Source organism: Microcebus murinus, chromosome 14, assembly GCF_040939455.1.
Source record: "Microcebus murinus isolate Inina chromosome 14, M.murinus_Inina_mat1.0, whole genome shotgun sequence".
Classification (NCBI taxonomy): domain Eukaryota; kingdom Metazoa; phylum Chordata; class Mammalia; order Primates; family Cheirogaleidae; genus Microcebus; species Microcebus murinus.
The window spans coordinates 34,295,001-34,317,817 of NC_134117.1; the positions used below are offsets into that span (position 1 = coordinate 34,295,001).

Here is a 22,817-nt window from a genome sequence, read left to right on the forward strand (position 1 = left end):
TGGAAAGGGACTACACAAGGCTATGATTACTAGGTGGTGTGGATTATTGAGAGTTATCTGGAGGCTGGCTACCATGGCTGGAAAAGTTCAATGTCTCCTTACATATTGGAGGGAGATTTCACTTCTCTTTTTGTTGATTTTTCTCTTCTTATGCTAATGCCCTCTGGCCATCAGTGCCTTCTGTGTAGCAGGCATTCTAAAGATAAATATCTTGTGGAGTCTACACAAGGATTCTCTGGAGAGTCCTGTGGGGAGCCCCACTCAGAGTTTATTTACATGAGAGAAGTGACTGTGGCTCAATCCCTTTCATCGTTTCCCCAGTATCTCCCATGAACAATCAATGTCACAGCCCACAGCCTTTTGCTATGTAGGTCCCTACACTCAAGAAACATCTCTCCTGAGTGGAAATACGAAAACAGGCCTCCTGATGGGTCTGCTCAACCCTTGGAAGAGTCATGTTTCCTTGACATGACAAGTGTCAGCATCCAAGCTCCCCACTGACATCCCATCTCTTTGACCCAACTTCACTCTCCAGTTCTCTTTTCCCCTGTTCACACAGGCGCTGAGATATAAGAGCAAGTTGCCAAATTGGGGAACAAAAGTAACCTAGTTTTCCCTTCCTGAAAGCACTTATCTTCAAAGGTGATTCTTTTGGTGCCTCATCTCGTCCCTTGTGGGGAGGAGAAGGAAAACTGCCCCAGAATCCCAGAAGATGGTGATGACTCTTTCCATATATCCAGGCTTCTTTTATAGACAAGGAAGGCAGTGGTGATTAGTGGTAAAGGGATAGATGTGACTACCTCTTAATAAACTCTACAAGGATGCCTCTGACTCCAATTCTGAGCTATTCATTTGCAGCTCTCTCTAGTATGTGGGGGTATTTAGCAAACTTGGTTTTCAGTGTTGGCTCTGGCCACAATTTAATGACTACAGGAGAAATCCCAACTGAGTTAAGCCCAAGTAATATTCAACTGGACATGTAAAAGAATCACATCCAATTTAGAGTAAGATTTTTTTTGTTCCTGATCTCTTTCCCTTCCTATGACATTCTAGAATGCTTCTCTGATTCTTGGACAAAGAAGTCTTTCTATGCCAAAGAGCCTTCTTTGGAAACTTAAACTAAACCAAAAGAGCAAATAGTTTGTAACTCAGATATAAAATTATGTAATTCTCACTAGCTAACTGGAACACTGTATTGATGATCATGAGACTAACTGCAGTCCCAGTGGAAACTTGATCAGTTAGCAATGTCTGCCAGGGGTGCATGTGGAAGGAAACAGATAACGGTCATTCTGAATATTTGCTAATGTTCATCTACACTCTTTTGATATTCCAATGGGAACTTCTTTATTTGCTTCATCTTTTTTTTCCATAAGGAGAATTTTTTAAAGCTTAGGGGTCAGCATATGTATGGACTATTTGTCCTGGAATAATCCCTAGGTCTGTGTCCACTAACACATCCAATGACCAGTTTTGTTTTTTTTTATTTTCAAATTGTTATTCAAAATTCTTTTAGCTTTTATTTTAGACAGCATTATACATTCTGCATACCTTTAGCCTGAAGCTGGGACCCAACTTAAATTCAATCAAGTCACAACAAGTTCCTAAAATGATGTTCCAATTATCTTGCACATGATTGTCAATTATGAAGCCTATGAATAATTTCTCCTAACCCAAAGCTTTATTTCACCTTGACATCAGCCCAGAGTTTGTCCCAACCTATCTCTGAGTTCCTTTTAAAGGGCAAGTTTCCATAAATTTAACCCCAGAAAAAATTTGTAAGATTTCCACTTAAATGATTAAAGAAGATACAAATTTGACTATAATAGGTTTTAAGTAATCTGATAAAAGAGCTGAGTGGCCAAAATAGTTTTTAAGATGCTCCAAATTTAAGGAAAATACTAATTTTCAACATTTTGTGGTCAGAATGAGATAATAATTCTTATTTCTCCATGACTAGCTAGTTCACTTGTCAGCACCATAAAGATGCAGAAAAATGTTTTCAGTTTTCCGCGCCCCTTTTTTCCTTCCCTTATTCCTGGTGAGGAAGGGTCTTTGATAAGACAGAGTGAGGAGAGAGATACTGAGATAGCAGAATGACTCATCAAGGTTAAGCAATGAGAACCCACCAAGAGCAAGGTTTGTTTGTCTGTCTTGTAGCTGTTCCTCTCTTAAGATTCTGAATGACTAAAGACTACTCCACTGACAGCACCTGTCACCACCCTTCCAAGACAAGAGCCTGTGATTATTAGGACACCAAGAACCATGTGGCCACCTCCAAGATGGAGCCTGCTCACCAGAGTTGAGAGGAGGGTATGCAGGAGTGTAAAAAAGAAGATGGAAAATAGAGAGAGAGAGACCAACAAAAGGTGGGAACCAGAAAGAGAAGGGAATCTCTGATATGCAAAAATGGCAGATTCTGTGAAAAGTTTATGGCAACTTTATAGGAAAGTAAAAAAAAAAAAAACGAATTAAACAAACACACACATATTTTGCACCACTCTTTGTATTCTCAATATGTTTTTGGAAGTATGATTCTTTCTTTCAGTGAAGCACCTATAACTGTTTGCTCTTCCAGATATTACAGGCATAACTGAGGGGTTATTCAGGCACTAACGTGCTAGATTCGTTGAGGCCCGGAGTTGATTTTTAAGGTACACTTTGAATGGGTTTTGCTTGGCTCTAGACTCCACTTAGAAGCAGTCCAGCAACCTTAACATCCCCCCACCCACTCACCACAAGTAAGGCCACAGTAGGCTCTTCAAGTCCCCCTCCTATACCATCCCTTGTTCTGTTATCTTCCTCTTACCTCAATCTCTCAAATTTCCTACTTCAGTCCTGAAGTAGGGTAAAGTTCCATATTTCTACATCCTCTGGGCTAATAATCTGAGTAAAAAAAAAGAAAGAAAAAGGCCGGGCATGGTGCCTCACGCCTATAATCCTTGCGCTCTGGGAGGTCAAGGCAGGGGATCGCTTGAGATCAGGAGTTCGAAACCAGGCTGAGCAAGAGCGAGACCCCGTCTCTACTAAAAATAGAAAGAAATTAATTGGCCAACTAAAAATATATATAGAAAAAATTAGCCGGGCATGGTGGCACATGCCTGTAGTCCCAGCTACTCTGGAGGCTGAGGCAGGAGGATTGCTTGACCCCAGGAGTTTGAGGTTGCTGTGAGCTAGGCTGATGCCACAGCACTCTAGCCAGGGCAAGAGAGTGAGACTCTGTCTCAAAAAAAAAAAAAAAAAAAAACAAAGAAAAAGAGAAATTTAGTCAACTACTTGTTAGCCCTCCCTCTACCAGCCACACACAGTGCAGATGAAATAGCTGAGTAGATTGTTAGACTGATCTTTTCCCCCTACATCATTGTCTTTTGGGGTTCATTCTTCTGAATGGTCACATATTCTGTTTGTCAAAGACTATGTCTATACAGCAATGAATTAACAAGTTGGAAAATGAACCCGTCAGCTGAAGCCTGGTCTTTGTCTTGCTGAATCAGCTGATTTATTGTTTCCCACTAAGTTGACTGAGCTTGTTGTTCTACTGACAACAAGAAGACACAGCTTGAAAGTAACTTGGCATTGTTCAGCAAGATGATGAGTTTATTAAAAAACAAGCTCTGAGAAAAATGAAAAGCAGTGTGGATTTGAAACTTTCCCTCTCTCAAAATTAGCCCTTTATGCCATACATAGGAATGGGATGCATCTTGGAGTTCAGAGAGAACATGGTGAGTTTTTTTGTGAGATCTAAGTAAACTGCAATAACATGGTGAGATAAAGATCATCATAGAAAGATATTCTTAATTAATTCCATTCTAATGCTGAGTCATTTGAGAGGCATCAACTATTCATAACCGGCAGAAGTCTAAGAATTGTCATCAATCATCAATCAACATTTGCTGAGAGTTTTCTCTGTGATTGGAACAATAGTAGGAACTCCTGTGGGGAAGGGATGACCCAAACCCTTACCTCATTTGACCTGCAATTTCTTTTTTTTCATTTCAAAATATTAAGGGGGTACAAATGTTTTTGTTACATGGGTAGCTTTTATAATGCTCAGTTAGTGTGCCCATCACCCAAATAGTGTTCACTGTACCTGAAAGGTAGGTTTTTAACCCTTCCCCTCCTCTACCTCCCCTTTCTTAATTTCCAATGGCTTTTACATCTCTCTGTGCCCATGTATGCCCATTGATTAGTTCCAAAATATGAGTACATGTGAGTACATGTGGTATTTGTTTTTCCATTCCTGAGATATTTCACTTAGGATAAATGGTCTCAGGTTTATTCCAAATTGCTACAAAAGACATTATATAATTTCTTTTTATGGCTGAATAGTACTCCATGGTATATATATATATATATATACACACCATATTTTCTTTCTCCACTTATGAATTGATGGGGACTTATGCTAATTACACATCTTTGCTAATGTGAATTGAGCTGCAATAAACACTCAAGTGTAGGTGTCCTTTTGATAAAATGATTTCTTTCCCTTTGGGTAGATACCCAGTATTGGGATTGCTGGGTCGAATGGTAAGTCTATGTTATGTCTTTGAGGAATCACCACACTTTTTTCCATAGAGGCTGTGCTAATTTGCAATCCCACCAACAGTGTATAAGCATTCTTTTATCTCTGCATCCACACAAGCATCTATTGTTTTTTAACTTTTTAATAATAGCTATTTGGACAAGGGTAAGGTGGTATCTCATTGTGGTTTTAATTTGCATTTCCTTGATGGTTAGTGACATTGAACATTTTTTCATTTGTTTTTTTAGCTATTTGTCTCTCTTCTTTTGAAAAACTCCTGTTTATGCCTTTTGCCCACTTTTTAATGTTTTTTTTTTTTTGGATGATTTGTTTGAGTTCTTTATAGATTCTGGATGTTAGCCCTTTATCAAATGTATAGTTCGCTGATATTTTCTTCCATTCCATAGGTTGTCTATTTGTTCTGTTGATTATTTCCTTTGCTATGCAGATGCCTTTTAATTTAATCAAGTCCCACTTATTTATTTTTGTTGGTGGTGTAATTACCTTTGAGACCTTAGTCATAAATTCTTTGCCTCAGCTGATGTCTATAAGAGTTTTTCCTACATTTTCTTCTAGAATTTTTATGGTTTCATGCATTACATTTAAGTATTTTATCCATTATAAATTAATTTTTGCAAATGGTGAGAGATATGGGTCCTGTTTCATTCTTCTACATGTGGCTATCCAATTTTCCCAGCACCATTTATTTAATATAAATTCTTCTCTCCAGTGTTTGTTGTCTCTAGGCCTGCAGTTTCTTGAGCCAAGACAGGTGAGATGAAATGTTATAAGGAAGGATACAGGATTATGAAGACCTAAAAGGATGTAAGCTTCATTTTTCACTAGAAATCCAGTTTTATGTGTAGGGCTATTTCATATTCCTGGTCTGTTACAGATGGCATGCATTATAAAAATTCTTAGTTGTAGAGAACAGAGAGGTGGCTTCAATTTGTTCATAGTTCTGTCACCTAGTCTCCACTTTCATTTACACTTCTTTTATTTCTCCACACACTGCCAAAATCCTTTCTTTGTGACACAGCCAACAAACAGCTCACGACAATAAAACCTGCCACCATGTCTCTAGACTGTTCTGGACTTGAGAAAGAATTTTCCGCATGTAATTTTATGTGATAAAGCAATCATGAATGTTCCCATTTCACACATGAAGAAATTGAGGTTCAAAGACATTGTTCATTATTCTCAAAATAGTCTGAGGAATGATCACTTGGAAAACTTTTTTAAAAAAAAGAAGTTAAAATTTCCAGGCCCCACCTCAAAAGCACAGTAGGTTATTTTGTTATAAATTACTAGTATTGGGGGAAAACTGGTTTGTCCAAAGATACATAGGCTTAATCTGGCAAAAACAAGAATCAATCTGTATCTCCAGTCTCCAAACACAGCTAAACCATTCTATATCCCTAGAGTCAGTCGCTGTTTCACAAAAGGCATTCATCTATATCTACTGTGATCCATTTTGTGTCACATAGTGAAAGCTAATCAAGGTATATGTTGTTGGGATTGCTGTGTGAGGGTTTAAGAGTCTGTACATGTGAGTTTTCTAGAAATAGAAGGTAAAGGCCCAGATTTGCAAGGCACTGGAAGGAACAAAGCTTGTATCAGTTTGTAAATATTTTTTTTTATTTTTTTGGTTAATATTTTATTAAAAAGTAATAAAGGAGCAAGAATTCCACAAGCTGTCAGTGAAAAATGTTTTTTAAAAAATTTTGAAAAACAAGATTATTGATGAGCTAGAATTTCACTTTATTTTAGTTTTCTCAAGCCCCTATCTCATCACTGGGGTACAAAAGGGCTGACCATGGATGGCCGTGCCAATCAGGGCCACCATATACCTTCATTCCCTGCCCATGGGAGCAAAAATATGGGAGAAATTACACCTACTATCCTCAAACCTTAAGGACTTTTCTTGATTCTGCCACCCATGGGAAACATTTTTTAATTAAGATGCAATATAAGTCAGAGCAATGCTTCCAAATTTTAATAATCATGAATTATCTGGAGATCTTGTTAAAACATAGATTCTGATTTTGTAGGTCTAGGGCCCTGAGAGTCTGCATTTCTAACCTGTTCCCAGGTGATGCTGATGCTGCAGTAGCCATGACCATACTTGGAGTGACAAATTGCTAAAGTAAACGATGATGCCATTGAAGATGAGAAATAGCCTCTCTTGTATAGTTAACTAAGGCAACACATTGACGAGAATCAGAAGCCACCAATAAAAACAAAACTTTGAACAGTTCATTTGAAAAAAAAAATCCTTTACATGTTGGTTTGTTTAAATGTGTAGTCAGCTGAAGGTGTTTCTGTGTTCCAGATTGACAGGGAGGGCTCTAAGGGATAAAAAATGCAAGGCAGTTTTCCTGAAATATACAGCTGGGAGAAACAAGCATCTCAAACATTAACTGATATGCATGCTTCAACATTCTCTTTTCCTAGATCTATACCATGAGTAGTTAGAGCACAATCAGTGTGGGGGCAACAATGAGAAACCTCCCCGTAGAACTGGGAAATAAGAGGGACCAGGGATCAGTATGGAATTGGGAACTAAGATATGCTCTGAGAGTTATGCTCTAAGTGAACTGAAACAGAAGTGCAGAGTCACCTTACGACAGAAGACAGAAAGCCTTATAAGGCCAGTAATTATTGACTCTAATCTCATTGGCGGAATCTCACACCTAAAGAAAGAAAGGATTAATAATGAGGTAGGCCAACACAGAGGCCTACCAAAAGGCTAATCACAGAGACCAATTTTGATACTACTTAACTATAAGAAAGAGAGTGCTGATTCCAGAATGTCTGACTTTTGAGAAGACTCAAATGTCAGACATTCAGGACCTGATGCTGCAAAACAGGGGTTGGTAAACTATCGTCCATGGGCCATATCTGGCTAAATGCTATTCTTGTAAATAAAGTTTTATTGGACCACAAGCATGTCCGTTTGTTTACACATCATTATATAGCTGCTTTTGCACTACAGTATCAGAGTTGAGTCGTCTTGACAAAGGAGATATGATCCACAAAGCCTAAAGTATTTATTATGCTATCTGGCACTTTATAGAAGTTTGCCAATCCCTGCCATTAAACCTTTCAAACATATAACTAATTCCCCTTGCTCTGATTCCACACTCACTAAGCAAGCTTCTGATTATAATTTGGGTTCCTAGGTAGTACAGTTGAGCATCCCAAATCCAAAAATCCAAAATCCAAAATGCAAAACTTTTGAGCATCAACACAATGCTCAAAGGAAATGCTCGATGGAGTATTTTGAATTTTGGATTTTTGGATTAAGAGTGCTCAACTGGTTAGTATAATACAAATATTCCAAAATCTGGAAAAAAAAAATCCAAAATCCAAAACATTTGTGGTCCCGAGCATTTCAGATAAGGGATAATCAACTTACCAACAAAAGAAAGAGTGTCTCTGACATTATTTGGTTATTTCTAGTCGTATTTGCATTCTGGGTTTTGGGGATGAGAGGGTTACATAATGTCTGGGAACTTGCCTTCTCTGAATTATCCCCATGAATGATCGTTTCTTTCTAAATTTGCTTTTTTTACTCAAAAAAATCACTTTTCTAGTGATATATAAAAGGAACTTATGAACTGGGTCATGAAGTATGAATAGCAGTGTCAGACATTCAATGTAAAGGAAGCAACCTATTTAAAGGTGAATTTGTAGCAAAATATTAATTGTTTCAAAATCTTGGGTTTTCTAAAAACTATTCAAATACTTACCCCATTTATCTTGAGGAAGTTGAGATTGTTTGCCTTAATATAATTATGCCTATTGTTCTAATGCAGTAGAATTTTTAAAATTTGTTTTCTGGACACTATCACCTCTTGCTCAGGTTGTTTTAATTAGGGAATTTAAGTTCATTCTTAATTTTCTACAACAATAATAATTAGCTATTCCAGGAATAATAATTTTACCTGGTTTACAAAGGAGCTTATACTAAATAATACCACTGTGCTATAAATCTTATGCATCTATTTTATAGCTCTGACTTGTAGGAAATAATAAACCTTGTTTCTATTTTGGGGAAAAAAAATCACTTTTCTAAGCCTACAAGACTAATGCCTAGACATTTATATTGTGGTAGGTTCACATTTCTTCTTGTTAAAGTAAATTTTTAATCATTCCTCTGGTGAAGATCTTTGGGAGATAAATGCAACAGTAAGCCTGGGCCCGTTAGACATCCCACAAGACTTTGTTATCCACAAGAGCAGAACTACCAACTCTGCTGCTTTGTCTCCATATGAGGGCCAAGCATTCTGGATCTTCATTTTCACTCACTGCTTGGTGCTTGTGTTCCATGTCGGGTTCACATAGGTATTTATCTTATTTTTTAACTTGGCTTTGCATTTTTAATCTTTTTATATTTTTATTTATAGTTTATATTCCTTTATATATATATTTGGAACAAAAGGAGAATGTCTGTCTTGTTCTGAACATACTGTAACATCTTGACATAGAACTGCCTTTGCCAACCTCCAACAGGATTCTTTTATTTGGTCTAATTGACTGGATATTTTTCCATGCATTGTTCACCCAAGATTTGTTTAGCATATACTTAGTATAGGTAGCTTTAGAGACACAGAGGTGATATGTACATGCCTTTGCTACTCTGATGGAGTTAATATTTGGAGGTAAGCTGAAACATTTGACAATCCACCTCAAAGATTGAATGAAATTGCCAAATTGACAATTCCCTAGCTCAAGCTCATTGCCATTATGACAAAACTAATCTTTCTCCTTCAGTAAAACTCCATGGTACCTTTTGCCCATAGTAAGCTACCCAACCCATCAAAGTCTACCTTGTCCTCTAGGTTATTTTCTTCTAACAATGTCCTAAATATATAGTTCTTCTACCTTTGATAATATAGCCACAATTAATGGATACAACATAAGAAACTCAGCAATACTAAATTTTTAAGTTCACTTCAATGTCTTTGAGGAGAATGTTTATATTTGCATTTTGTTGCTCATTTATTATTTTCTGTAAAGTTTAAGAAACAACAGGCACCAGCCTTACAATGCAGCATTTTTGAGCAGGGCAGGGAATGAGTGGGTTTCCCCTGGGTGTAACCAGACACTTTTTGATTCACTCATCTGTTTCAGACATAATCACTATCTTACTGTCTTCAGCTCCCATCTTGGGAAACCCACAGACCCTTTCCCTCAAGGTTGCCATTCAGTGTGGCACATTGTTGACCTTCAGTACATCATACTGCAACTACAAAACAGTAATTTTATTTTCAGTGCACCTAGAGGGCCATTTACTTTGCAGCATCATTCAGAACGCTCAACAAAAACTTTTCCTACTTCAAAATAAATAAATAAACAGAAGCTGCATGGTGAGCCCTTGATAGAAACTAAACTGAATCAAATACAAGTTCTTCCAGGATTTTCCTACATAAAAATAATGTAAAATCACAACTTATTAAATCACAACTGAAAGCAATATGTATGAAATTACTTTTCACCACATGTTTTTACTGATATGAGTAAGGACCATACTGTCTATAAATTAACCTTAATGCCATCTAGTGGTCACTGAGAAATTTTTGTCTTGGAAAATTGGTAACAACTTTAGAAATTAAGAAATTATTAATAACAATAACTACTGTTGAAGAAGAGACTTATTGAACACCTACGATGTTTCAGGACTCTGTGCTCAGCATTTTATTTGCATTATTTCAATTTATATTTACAACAACCTTAATAGGTACTATAGCCAAGTTATATATATAAAGAAACTAAAGCATAGTGGTATTAAATAACACCATATTCACAGATCTAGTAAATATCTAGCTGGGATTCAAACTCAAGTAGCGTAGTCTATTGCCTTCACACTCAGCCAGAATGCTATACCACTATTAAACCTCAGCTTTGACTAAAAGAATTTGATTAATAGACTAACACACCACACACACACACACTCACACACAAATGCTAATGTGTACAAAAGAAGGTGCAACTCTCACTTTTCCACTCCATGACCAACTCTCATCATGTTGCAATCCCCAGACTTCTCCTTCAAGCAAGATTTTAATTACATGGGGCTTTTTACACATTTGAAATTCACATCTAGTATCTCTGAAATATGATGGAGTCACTCATTCATGCAACAAATAGTTATTGAAGTCTTTTACATTAGACTCCGTGCTAGGTACTGGGAGTGCAGTGGAGAAGCAAACAGACACAGTCCCTCCCTTTGTGGAATTTAAAGTACAGAGGGAGGAGAGAAACATAAATTACATGCATTATGGCACCCAAGAGAAATGCAAGGTGCTGGCAGGGTGTTTCTAGCAGGATGACCTTCCTTTTTTGCATAAGTGTTGAGTGAGAAGGGAAGCAAGGGAAGATGTCTTTAAAGGAAGGACCTCTAAGGGGACCCCTGAATGAGTGGGAGTAGCAGTTAGCTGGGTGCAGGGAGACAGCACAGGGATTCCAGGAACAGGACCTAAGCAGCAAACAGAAGAGTACCTTGTAAGGCTGTGCTCCCAGGCACGACATTCACACAGTGGAAGCACAGCAGTAAGTCAACATGCAATCCAGGCACTCTCAATTTTTGTGCCATAAATAGAATTTGAATAAAAGGCCATAATTAAACCATAATTTTTTCATACTTTGAACAAATCACTTTTACTGAAAATACTAAAATTGCATGATATTGGAACTGCTTTGAATACCTAAACATAATGGTAACTTTGCTAATTGAAGTTTCCATTGGTATTTATGAATAATTCAAATGTCTCTTAAATAAGATTTCTAGTTTGGTTGGAAATTATAAAAATAACACTTATGGCAGATAATATGAATAATACAAAAGGAACAGAAAAAAAGAGAAGTAAACAACAACTAATATCCATATCTCATAACCCAGAGACAAACAATGTCAACATTTTAGAGTTTTTCTTTCCTACGGATATTTTACAAAGATTCAATTGTATAAACAATTATGTAATTTAATTTATTCATTCAACATAATTTTTTTACTTGTTATTATTAATATAAACTCTTTGTTAATGTTATTTTAATAGTTGGAAAATATTTCATTAGGTGAATATATTGCAGTTTACTTAACTCATTTCCAAATTGTTGAATATATGGATCATTTCCAATGTTTAACATATAACAAATAATGGATGAATAATAAATGACATAGAACAAATAATATATAATAATGCACTGCATAAAACTTATTTCTCTAAAACACAGTTTATCCACCAAAGTGGAACTCTGCCAGTATCCTGCATTTCTCCTGGGTGTCCTTTCTATGGTGTGATCGTATCAGAATATATGTAATTTATGTTTATCTAAATAGTGGTTGAGTAACTGAAATGGCGTATTTGTATGTCTGAAGAAAATTTAGGAAAATAACAAAGCAAATTACAAAAGCAAAATCACTGCTCAAAAACAGACTCCCAACCACCGCCCCCCATTATTCCTTGAACTGTGAGCTGATTCTGCCTTACTCTTAAGACAAGCTGCAGTAAAAGTTAATGGGTATTTTTGTCATGTTGGAGAATCTCAGCAAGCCATTCTAAAATCCCATTTGTGAAATGATGTGTCACATTAACACTTTTTATGGGCTTAATCTTGTGCTGCCTAATTGAATAACTTAATATTTGTGACATGAGTTTGACTCACACATTTGCAACACACACACACACACACACACACACACACACAGGAGTTGTAAGCTGTTCCATCTCTGCTCTTCTTTACTTTGAGCATGCCCTGGTGCTTTTCAAGCTGATATTAATGCATTGCCATTTATGAGCCAACTTCCATTTCTTTAACATAGGAGGTTTACTTGATGTGAAAGCAAATTGGGATTATGACTTTTTTTCTTCTAATTGGGTACTCTTTTAGTAGGTAAATGCCAAGTCCAGATGTTAGGACTCCAGATGATAGGACTTGTTCCTATCAAGAGACAGTGACAAGACAGAAATTACATCTGTTGTGCCATAAGTAAGGACAGTGGTAGATGAAAGGTGATGTTGTTCTGAACAGTGGTACTGGACTTTTCAGAGCCTTCAGCAATCACTTCACTCCACAGCCAGTAGTTGAAAAGGCTGACTATGTAGACTGGTCCATAATGAACACATAAATGCATGCCACTTAGACTGAATCTGTTGGAAGGAGGGGATGTTCAGGATTTCAAAGTCAAACTCATTTTGACTTTCAAAGTCAAACTCACTAGATTTGATTCTTGGCTAATCTATATGCTATAAAGACCCTAGGAAAAGTAAGTTATTAATACTTAACCTTTTAAATCCTAGCACTCTGGGAGGCCGAGGCGGGTGGATTGCTCGAGGTCAGAAGTTTGAAGCCAGCCTGAGCAACAGACCCCATCTCTACTATAAATAGAAAGAAATTAATTGGCCAACTAATATATATATATATATATATATATATATATATATATATATAAAATTAGCCGGGCATGGTGGCACATGCCTGTAGTCCCTGCTACTCAGGAGGCTGAGGCAGTAGGATTGCTTGAGCCCAGGAGTTTGAGGTTGCTGTGAGCTAGGCTGACACCACAGCACTCACTCTAGCCTAGGCAACAAAGCGAGACTCTGTCTGAAAAAAAAAACCAAAAACTTAACCTTTTAGTAAGCCACCCTCCTTTTTTAAAAAATGAAGGTAACAATGGTGCCTACCATATAGGATTATTAGGATAAGTAAATAAAATAATTTATGGAGAGCTCCTAGCACTGTGTATGGCACATGGAAAGTACCCAATGAATTATTATTATTATAACTATTAGTCATTTATATAAATTAGTTAAATATTTTGCTTTCATTAGATCAATCTGATGAGGAATGTACTTCACAAATATCCCTTATTTCTTATGCCTCTATAATATTCTGTTAAAAATCTGTTCTCCTTGGTAACAATCTATAATTTGAAATGTACAACTTGCTGGAAGGGCAGAAGGACAGGTAACTAATACCTTAGAATTACCTCCACTTAGAGAAATTTTTCTTTTATTCATCTTTAAGCTCTATGAAGCCAGCCAGGGTCCACGTCTGCTCTTTTGACTAGCAGTAAGTACAGTGCCTAGCACATCATAGAAACATGCACAATAGATATTTAAGTGGGTAAATAGTCTTAAAACAATTCCTCAGTTTTATAAATGCTCATTTCTAGCCCATTTCTGAGCTAGATTCAATTAAACATATTTTATCCTTTTTTATAAAAGTCACCAGAATGGAACCTTTTTGTTAGGCTTTTCCTTTACCTCAGATATGCCACTGCCCTTAGCAAGCAGAGAGACAGTCTTGGATTTCTCAGAAAAGCACTATACATCAACCTTAGAGAACCCAGTGGGCCTAGCGCACTAACTCTTTGAAATAAATATGACTCAGCAACTTTGGAATTTGCCAACTTAATAAGCAATTTTCACTCCATGCAAACTGGAGACTGCATTTGAAAGTTGAAATTTCATTAAACTTTCTGTTTTCTGAGACCTTATCCAACTGAGACATTTGTTTGTAGCACCAACAGGCTATAAAAACCCCAAAGTATGGTTGAATTTTTTCAGACCATTACAAGATGAATTCATGGCATTACCACTCACAAACCCAATCCATATTACTGTCTAGGTCCTCTCCTTCTCTAGCCAAGCAACTCTCCTCTTTCTTTACAAATCCCTCATCCTCATTTTGTGTTCTTTTCAGAATGTCCTAGTCCAGAGCAATTTAAAGCAATATCCAATACAAACTGTAGAATATGATCTCCTCCCACAAATTCTGAAATGGATCTCTTTGTGGTAATATTAAAGCTGCCTTATGTATAAGGTCGCCATACATAGTAGTTTTCTGGGAATAGTTCCATATCATGGGATTTGACAGTTGTCCTAGAATTTCATGACAGTTATCCTGGAATTCCATCCAGCTTAGCATTTTTTCAGATTTCTTTCATTTGTAATAAAGTATTATTAGTAGTAATAGTTGCTTTAAAATAAGCATGGACAGGATTGGTCACCCTTCACCTTGAGTTTCCAGCTTCTGTCATATTCTTATTTAGCAGTGTGTGAGACGCCTTTGCAGGGAAACAGACCTCTCATTTTAACTGTCAGTTAAATCTGGATGATTAAAAAATAAATAAATACATCTGGACAATAACCAGCAATCACCCTTTCTCTTTTCCTGACCCTTTCCAGATCCTTTCAAAGACAGCACACTAGGTGCTAAAATGAAGTGTGCTTGGTCCTCCTAGTTTCAGGAGGTGGTACGCTATGGTTTAAAGCTTTTAAAGCTTTTAAAGCTTTTAGCAGATTGAAATTATTAAAAACAAAGCTTGTGAACACGAAGACATTTAAATGTGTCTTTGTAAAAGAAAAGAACAAAACAATTTAAGCGAGGGATCGAGTGGTATAAAGATTTAATTTGAAATTCTATTATTGTTCTTTGGATTGTCTTAACTTAGAGGAAGAAAACCTGATGGAGCCCTGGGGAGGAGAGAGAAAACAGCTGACATACCAAATACAGCTATCCAAATAGGAACGGACTCCTGAAAACAACATGATTCTGAGCAGAAAATAATTTTCAACCTAGAATTTTAAACCCAAGAAAACCATCAATTAAGTAGGGGATAGAATAAAGACACTTTAAGATAAACAAGCTCTTAAGAAGTCTACCTCCTCTGCATTTTCCTCAGGAAGCTACTGGAAGATAGGCCTCATGAAAATGAGGGCAAAACCCAAGAAAGAGGGAGACAAGGAATCCAGGAAATAGAAAGTCCAACATATGAGGGGGCAAATAAAATTCTTAGAATGAGAGTGGGGCAGACTCAGATCAATACTGAGTAGTTGGTCTCAAAAGCAATCAGTCCAAATGGAATGATGCAGAGCTAACAAGGGTGTTTCTAGGAAAGAAAATAATAAAGTAACTAATAGATGATTTTATTTGTTGCCTTCATTGTGGAATATTTTTTTGAGAAGTTTGAGCCTGATTTAGGTATGTGGATTAAAAGTAAGCATTTTAAAATTAGGCATTTATTAATTTGGGAAAAGCAAAAAGTTGAACAAGAAAGGAAATACAACACACTATAAGACTGAGCTACAACCAATACTATATTTATTATGCTGTTTTATACATATATATAGTAAAAACATTGGCTATTTGTGCCCCCCATTTGTGACATGATCATTTTGTGTTTGTGTGTGTTTAAGTGTATATGGGTACTAAGCTTATTATATTAAATTAAATACAAAAACAATAGATAATATTTAAAATCAATATCAAAATAAATATCATAAACATATTATTTAGAAATATAGAAGTAAATGCTAGAAGCAACTGCTAAAATGTTGAAAGTGGCTATGTCTGGGTGGCATAAGTAGGTGAAGTGAGGAAGTAAAAGAGGCAGATGCCTGGGGTTTTTTTTGTTATAAACCTTGAAATACTCTTTAAAAAATTATGCACACATATTATTTTGATTCAAAAATTAGCAGCTTTGTAATTTCTCTTCTTTGCATCCCCAACCTGTTTTCAACTATTGATGGGGAAGATATCTTGTGTAGGTTTGGGAAGGAGGGAGGAGTTAGAAAGGAAAAAACTTTAGGCAGCCCAGAGGACTGGGAGAGGAAGGAGACAATTTACTTCACAATTAGCTTGAGGACAGCCCTGCAAAGAACAGTGTCAGAGAATTCCTGCACAGAATCCTGGGCTTGGCACATTCATCAGTCATGCTTTTCATAATGACAGCTAAGACATGAGATACAATCTGTCATGAGAGGCCCTCTTGCAAGTGATCTGGAAGAGTGAACAAAATGCCTTGGCAGACTCCAGCTGTAGATATCTGTTCTAACTAAGGTTGTCAGTTTGGTCAGGTACTCTTTTCTTCTGATGGTAAATTCTTTCTGTGTGACTTTCTTCAGTCGCTATGGGTCCAGGAATTCAGAGGGCAGATAAAGGGCTAGTTAAAGGACTAGTACTAATATGATGTGCCTGAGTGCCTGTGTCTCTACTCAGGTTCTCATCACTCTTACATTATTAGTTGTGCTTTTTGCATTTTAATTTTTCAATGAGTCTTCATTAACATTTAATTGCAGGTAATAAGGGGGCTTTAAAATGCTTAAGCAAAAATCAGTCTGATTATTCTGTACCCCCACGCCTAGCAGTCTGTGCTATTCAATTAAAACAAAACTTAATGAGTATTATTTAGTTGCTGTAAGGAATTAAAAAAACATGAGAATCAGATGTGGATTCAGCACTGTGGAGACTTACTTCCTATCAGTAGAGAGAGTCACGTATAGAAATATCTCTATCCACTGAAGATTCTTACATGGTAAAGGTGTGCAGGTAAGTGTCAAGCGTAAGTAATTCTAGGCTGAGGCTCTGGGTGAGATTTGAACTGGGTTTTGAAGAGTAGGTAGGATTTCTTGGTGGAGATGAGGTGTGTGTAAACCAAGTAGAGGAAAGAGTGTGGGAAAAGGCATGGAGAATGTAGAGTGCATTTGGAGAATGAGAAGTGGAAAGTTGTTGCAGGGATATGGGGGTGTGAGTTGACAACACCAAGAAACTGAAAACAAACTTCTTTGGAAAAAGGATAATAACTTCTGTTTACCATTCATTACATTTCTCTTTGGTATTGATGTCTTGTTGCCTGGGACACTGAAATAATGTCCAAGACAGAAATGAGATGATTGGGAAAGGGAAGTGTTCTGGAAGAGCATGGTGGTACTTTAAACGCAAGTACCTCCAGTAAGTCATTGTAACTGTGACATAGAGGAGCCAATGTGAGGAGGGTAGGGTTGAGCTTAGAGATTAAGTCGTCAGTGCTACAGAGGGGAAAAACCTTAAGGGTGAATGAGCTCACATGAGGTATAGAGGAAGAAAGGCCAAATATAGCTTCTGTTAATGGACAGGAATCAGTAAATGGAGACGGAGAAGCTGTAGAGGTCAGAATGGTTGTGGGAAGGCAGCAGAGAAAGTATGTGTCATGGAAACCCAACATAGGGAGCATTGGAATTGATGGGTGATCAACTATTAAAAGCGATTCAGACACAACTGGGTGAAGGCTTGGAATAGGCTATTTAGTCTGGCAATTAAGTAAAGTCTAAAAGTAAATATGATTGGGAGCAGGAGTAAGGCATCAAAGAAAGGATAGAAGGATATTGGAAGGAGAAGAGGAAGCAGTGTAAACAAACCTCTGAAGAAAAGAAAAGCTAACTAGACTAGATAATTAGCTCCTTGGTAACAGGGGTTAATCACAGTAAGCCTGTGGATTTAACAACACCTGTCAGCAAACAAACGAACAGATGCAGCCTCCTGTGGTGACACAGAAATATTTCTATTCAATGACTATATCTTCTTACTTTATTGCATTCTTTTTAATGTTGCTTGACACTGTCAGTTTATTTTAGAGAGATTGGGGCTATACAATTTGGCGGATTAATTTGATGACCTCCTTTTTTCTGTATCGACATTATTTGACAATTTCATGTGGTTTAAATCAATTAAAAGGAATAAGAAATTATTTTATGATCAGTAATCATCAGTACAGTAGTACAGGCACATTCAGAACCCTGGGGAATTGAGACATGTTTCCTGTTTTCTGGTTTTGTGGCCTAACCGCCCATTTTGACTATGACCAGCAGTGTGCCCAGTGGGTCTGAATGGCAGCTAGATGCAAAGGGGGTGTGGCTGGAGCCCAGTAAGCCCAAGAGAGGGTAAGAGGAGACATTACAGAAGAAGGGAGGCTAAAGCACTTTAGGAGAGTCTCACAGGCCTCTCTTAGGGACTTGGCTTCTATTTCGGTGAAATAGTACATAGTCACTTATATTCTCCAGTTTCTTATCCATATCTTCCTTTCATATCATGTCACTGATCCTTTTCTGAAGTTTTAATATCATTTTATTATTTTTAAGTTCTTATAAAATTTCCAACAGTCTTATTGAAAGTTGCCTTTTATAGTTTGTAAATTAGAAGTCATTGACATCTTTCCTTAACTCTTTTTGTAGTAAGAACCACAATAATTTCAACTGAGAACATATTCTTTCTACTTGTGGTGCCACTGCAGTTTCTGGTAAGTTAAGAGTAAATTCTGCTAAATGGTAACGTTCTCGGTTCCAATTTTCTTTATAGTGACATTTTAAATATTTCAGTTCATATGTCTTCACAGCTTTATCTTTTTGGCTTCATTCACAGCACCTGCCCTTTAACAAATATTTTTACAAGACAAAACTTGTAGAATAAGTTACCGCTATGATTCTTTTAAATGTGTTGACATAATATTTAGATGCTGTGAAATAGTGGGTTTTATCCGTTATTACAGGATAGAATATGACTTTGTCCTATTTAACTAGATGCTCTTTTACAAATATTTTTGTGCAATAATTCTGTGTCAAGCATATTATTTCAGTGAATTCCCAATTATTTTTAGTACTGCAAATTACTTCTGATGCTAACCACCTTGAGTTAGGTCAAACTTCACAGGTTAAAGGCACAGTCCTCCGCTAGACTGTCATCACTTCAGACACCAGCCACAGGCTCAGGGGTTTCCAGGCCACATGCACTTGTGATCACCAGTTACAAATTCAGGGGTTTCCACTACCCTTTTAGGTTTAATAATTTGTTATAAAAATTCACAGAAAAGTGCTGTACTTACAATTAAAGTTGCATTTTAGCAGAAAAGGAAGCAAATCAGAACCAGCTAAGATAAGATACACATGGGGCAAGATCTGGGAGGGACCCAAATGTGGAGTTTCCATGTGCCCTCCCCATGGAGTTGGGACATATTATCACCAACTAGGACTCTTGCAGAGCTCTGAGAATGCAGGTAAGCTACTTAAAAGCAGAACTTCCATGATTAAAGCATGTGGCTTCTGTTTTATGTCATTAAATGAGTGAAAAATAAAATGGCCAACACAAAAAACAAATAGAATTAAGGCATCATATATTAGAAAGTGGAGGTCACCCATATTCCTAAACATTGATAACAAGATTTTTGTGGAAATCTTAGTGTGCAAGCAAACAAAAATAACAGTGTTCTACAAATAGTATATTCCATGTGCCTAAAGGTATGGGAAGGAACTGAGGAATTGGGAAGTCTAATGTAAACAAAAGGTAAGACAGAGGTAAGAAAAGTACTACTTCTGTTTGTATCCAGAAATAGCTTATGATTAAAATATATTCCCTTTCATGCCATTCACGCATACACCAAGTCAGATAAACCCTATAATGTAAAGCTACTACCAGTGTAGTCATGTCAGCATTTATCCCCATACTCATGAGATTGGTGGGTTGAAAGAAATTAAAATAACAAGGAAGCGAGGCAAGGGTGGCATGTAGACCCTCACTTACCATGAGGGCTGTTGATCTTCCAATAGTCATAAGCATGTTTTAACATAGAATCACAACATTAAGACTAGATCCAACCAAGACACAGACAGGAGGTGTCACACAGGTAGCAGCTCCAGATTGGAAGAGAGCCTTTAAAATATACCAACAGTGGTTCAGAGAAACCGAGTGAGACTCTACAAGTATGCAGAGCCACAAAAATGGGAGGAAAGAAAAATATTATTGAGTATGCCAATATAAAGCCCAGGCTGATGGGAATTTTTGGCATATTTATAGGAAATTGGTAAATAAATAGGACAGAAGAGGCAGGAATTATGCAGAGAGTTTGAGAACTGTGTGTGTTTGGTTGAGAAGATGGTAGCACCAATCAGTAGTATTTTTTAACTTTGTTTTGATGTAAGCTAGAATGTCATTTTTATGATTTCCAAGATCTCCCTTTTTATGATTCAAGCCCTTTTGTCCCCTTAAAAGACAAGAGTAGGAAATATGGTGCCTTGAGTCGGTATGAGGTGTGTACATATTAACCTAGGTTTAAGTATATCTCAAGGACCCCTACCCCCAACACACATTTTTGCTGTCTTCTCCCATTTCCATCCCTTCTTTCTCATATTGTACCTATCTATAACTTCTGCTCAAAAGATGAAAGGATTATTATCCATAGAGATAAATGGACTGATTGCTGCAAATCTTACCTTTTATCCTAAGAGAAGTCAACTCATAAACTTTCTAGCTCTTGATATCTTCAGCATCTACTTAAGAATATAAGGCTTTTTGGATATCTTTGGACTGGGGGCCCTCCCACAAGCTCAGCATCATTAGGTTGGGAGAAAATGCCCAAAATTCATGGATTCTAGAGACAGGAGAGTTTCTATAGATGCATTAGACAAATGTAAGCTTGTGACAATCTGCAATAGATTGTCTATTGCAGAATGGCAATGAGCAAAGACACTACTGAGTACTGGAGCAGCAACATCTCCAAATACTCAGTGCTTAACTGGAAAGCCTGAATGATCTCCCAATTCTATTGACAGGATCATTACATTATCTAGCTATTATATCTGTTATAATAATGTGCACCACTGATGAAGGCCTTTGCTATAATTGTACACTACAGTAAAGCTGTTTATAGATTCAAGAAGTTGATCCTAGAGGGAGAGGAGTCTGATTCATCTCTCATAGTTCCTGCCCTGCAGGTTAATGTTTTAGAGTTTCAGAATTCAGAGAGCAAGAAACCACCTCAGTTGCAAACAAAGGCTCAACTCTAACTGCCCACCACACCATCCATACCCATGTTGAAAGACCAAAAGTAAAGGAAGAAGCCTCTGGAGAGAGTGTTGGGGTGGGCATGAAGGTATTAATATATTTCTATAGCAAAAAAAAAAGTATATTCTTCGATTTAAAGGGAGGAAAGTAATTTATATAACATAAAAGATTGAGGTGAAAATCACCAAGAAAATACCTAGGGAAAGTTGAATTTCATCTTGATATTATCATTTAAAATTGTGAATATGTATGGTCTTCTGAATAGTGCCATCTCTGAGCATCATTTGGCAATTTTTCTCTCGAGGAGTCAATCCTCCACAATCCATCATAATTCCGAGTCATACTGCCAACTTTTACCTGACATCAATCACAGAAGACTCTGACATAAACTTTACTTTTCATGAGTCCAGAAAAATATAAAATTCAGTAAAAGAATTATTGGAAGAATAAAACATCAGAGCTCAATTATATGTCACATTCTGAATGTTTTCTTTTGGCTAATTCAAAGGGCTTGTATTGGGTAAAGACCTACTCAAAATTAGAAATATGTTAAATGTGTCCTTTAATATTTTCCCCAGAAATGTTCAATCATTAGACTGAGCTCACATTAGCCAGATAAACTGTAGAAAGAAAGAGAAGACATTTTTTTCCAATAACACAACATTGAGGAGGAAAGTGCAACAAAAATACTTTTAAGGAAAAAATATATGTATATTGGGCTTCAATTTTTCTGTGAATAAATTCTTTACATCATGTCTCATTTCAGCTTGCCTATATATATATACAGCCAAAGGGTTATAGTGGCAATTTTTAAAAATACATTTCTTTGAGCTTAAAACTTATCATTTTCTAATAAGCAACCAAGGAATCTGACTCTCCACAAGTAAATCCACCTAATCAGGCTGCTGGGAGTCTCAGCAACACACACAAATGCCAAGCCTAGCAAGTTGGCCAGATTGCTTAACAGTCTAAAAGTGATTCAGCAAATCCTTATATATAAATTAATTCTAAAAAAATCAAAATGGGAAAAGGTGTATATACAAAGATATGCAGTGAACATTTCCTTAAATATTAATAATAACAATGTTAAAAACTCCCTAAATGCCAGAAAATAAGGGACTGTTAAATGAAGTATGGATCAACCATACAATTGAGTACAGTGCAGCCATTACGAATAATGATGCAGATATATGCCTATTGATGTAAAAAGCATTTTTTATTACTAAGTGAAAAAAGTGGTTACACTTCAGCTTGCTTAGGATGGTCCTAATTTTATTATATGTGTAAGTGTTTATATATACTCATTCACAAAGAACAAATGAATGTACACAAAATCAATATAATTTTACATAGAGGGTAGTAGAAAGGTGGTGTTTTAGTCCAGAGGCTGCTGTAACAAAGTACTAGAGAGTAGGTGCCATATAAACAACTGAAATTTATTTCCCACAGTTCTGGAGGTTGGAAATCCAAGATTGGAGTGCCAGAAAGATCAGATTCTTGGTGAGGATCTTCTTCTGGGTTGCAGACTGCCACTTTCTTGCTGTGCCCTTACATGATGGAAAGAGTGAGAGAGCTCTCTGAAGTCCCTTCTATAAGGACACAATTCCATTCATGAGTGTCCCACCCTTGTGACCTAATTACCTCCCAAAGACTCCACCTTTTTAATATTATACCATCAAATTGGGGGTTA

General features: G+C 36.8%; 1 long non-coding RNA gene across 5 annotated transcripts in view; it reads right to left on the reverse strand.

Moving 5' to 3' along the window:
- The window catches only part of LOC142875640 (uncharacterized), a 241,448-nt gene that overhangs the window by 116,442 nt on the left and 102,189 nt on the right, over nt 1-22,817 (reverse strand). The gene's annotated exons all lie outside the window — the stretch shown is intronic.